Below are 1,822 nucleotides of genomic sequence, written 5' to 3'. Positions count from 1 at the left end.
GGGGGGTTGCTGCACACGTTGTCAATTGGTGTGGGTTTTTTGGTTGTTGTCTTTTCGTTTTATCCTCTTTGGACTTAAAGAAAACAAACGCTAAATTATTGGTGCCAACAAACATGATTTATTTTATTATCATTGTTGTTGTTAATTACTGTGTACATTACACTGTTGTATTTAATCATCGTTTTAAAAAATAGAAGTGTAATTTTAATTGAAATTGTCGTTATAGCTGCACGTATTTCAACAAATACATTTCACTTCATATCATTTGTAATCTAATTTGTGACTGTAATAGTTGTCGATTAATTCCCAAACATGTCCAAACATGTTTAATACAGGGTTCCAAACAAATAGCTTTAACTGTTCTGTTGTGCATGAGCAACAAATTTGTGACAGGCTTGCTCCTGTCATATTTGGCAGAGATTTTGATGGGCTTTCTAGAATACAACAGACATAGTTTAGTCGTACCTAAAGTTATATTCACGTGGTGAACGGACATTGTTTCACATACAAACAGTTTGGCTGCAAAAACAGGATTGTTGAACAAATTAAATATTATTTAGCTTCACACTAGTTATTCTTCTTATATATTTACCGGTTATTTGAAAACGACATGTTGCTGTGCGTGATATAGGCTAGCCTGTAATTTGCGGCGTGTGTGTGTTTAAGACTATGTATAATATGTTGATGGAATGCCTGTTTTCCCTACTTGTCGCATTATATTGCTCTGTGTCGTTCCTTTGTAAAGTTCCCTGATGTGAAAGCGAATTTTGTGAAACTCCATCCGGGGCATAGAGTGGCTTGCGTGGCGTTTGTTGTTCATTCTCTTTTTCAGACTTGCGCGGTGGGCGGTAGCCCGTCCCCCTCCCCGAACTTGAAGTACTTGAAGGTAACCCTTAGGGAGGGGGGTGCAGGACGCAATGCCAGATAGACATAGATGTGGATGACAAAAAAAACAACAAAAAAAAACAAAACGAATTGAGATTATAACATACCGTTAAATATGCAGGTTATATGATGCAATCTCTTACTTTGCATAACATAAAGGTGGTTGGATATATTTATGTTCATATGGCATTATATCCTATTATTACTATATTGTTATTATTTGAATCCATGTTCCTATTTATTATAATGATTCTTGTGTCTAAACTAATCTTACCTTATTCTGAATCTGTTGTTACAGAGAAATTGTTGTCTTTAACTGCATCTTGCGCTACCTCTCCATGGTTGAGCAGTCTCGCTCTGTTGTGTTAAAAAGAGAGTAAAAGGGCTTCGCATTATGTAAACCCTACAAATTGCATTAAAATCTCTGCTTCCCAGGTACCCATCGCAGGTTTCCATTGGACTTGGGCCCCAAATTACTGCTGAAAGCTTTCCAGCACACGGCGCGATTTTGTCTTGAGTTGACGAAGAGGCGGAGCGTCTTGTCTCGGGGCCACCGATTTTGTGTTTGTGTTATTCTGCTACCGTGGAGAACCTATTACTGGTAAAGAAATTATATAATCAGAATATCTTAAAATGTCCGACAAACACACCTTGCAAACATTATGAAAGTTGCACTAAATGAGGCTCATGTTACTCACCTCCCTGTGCGTTCCTCGGAGGCATGTATGGTGCAAAGGGATTAAGGGTTGTGGGTTGTGGAAAAGTGAGGCCTTTACCGGCCTAATCCAGGTTTAAGAACCACGGTTAAACTCTTTTATTCTCGTACCTTTCAAAGGTCAATTAAACTGTTTTCTATAGTAGCCTTCTTAAACAGCTGCCGAGACAAAATGGCATACACGTGATATGGCATATACACGTGAAAAAAATAAATAAATTA

Source organism: Sinocyclocheilus anshuiensis, unplaced genomic scaffold (assembly GCF_001515605.1).
Source record: "Sinocyclocheilus anshuiensis isolate Anshui unplaced genomic scaffold, SAMN03320099.WGS_v1.1 scaffold209, whole genome shotgun sequence".
In the NCBI taxonomy this organism is placed as follows: domain Eukaryota; kingdom Metazoa; phylum Chordata; class Actinopteri; order Cypriniformes; family Cyprinidae; genus Sinocyclocheilus; species Sinocyclocheilus anshuiensis.
The sequence above is the reverse complement of the archived record's forward strand: the minus strand, read 5'-3'. Positions refer to the sequence as shown.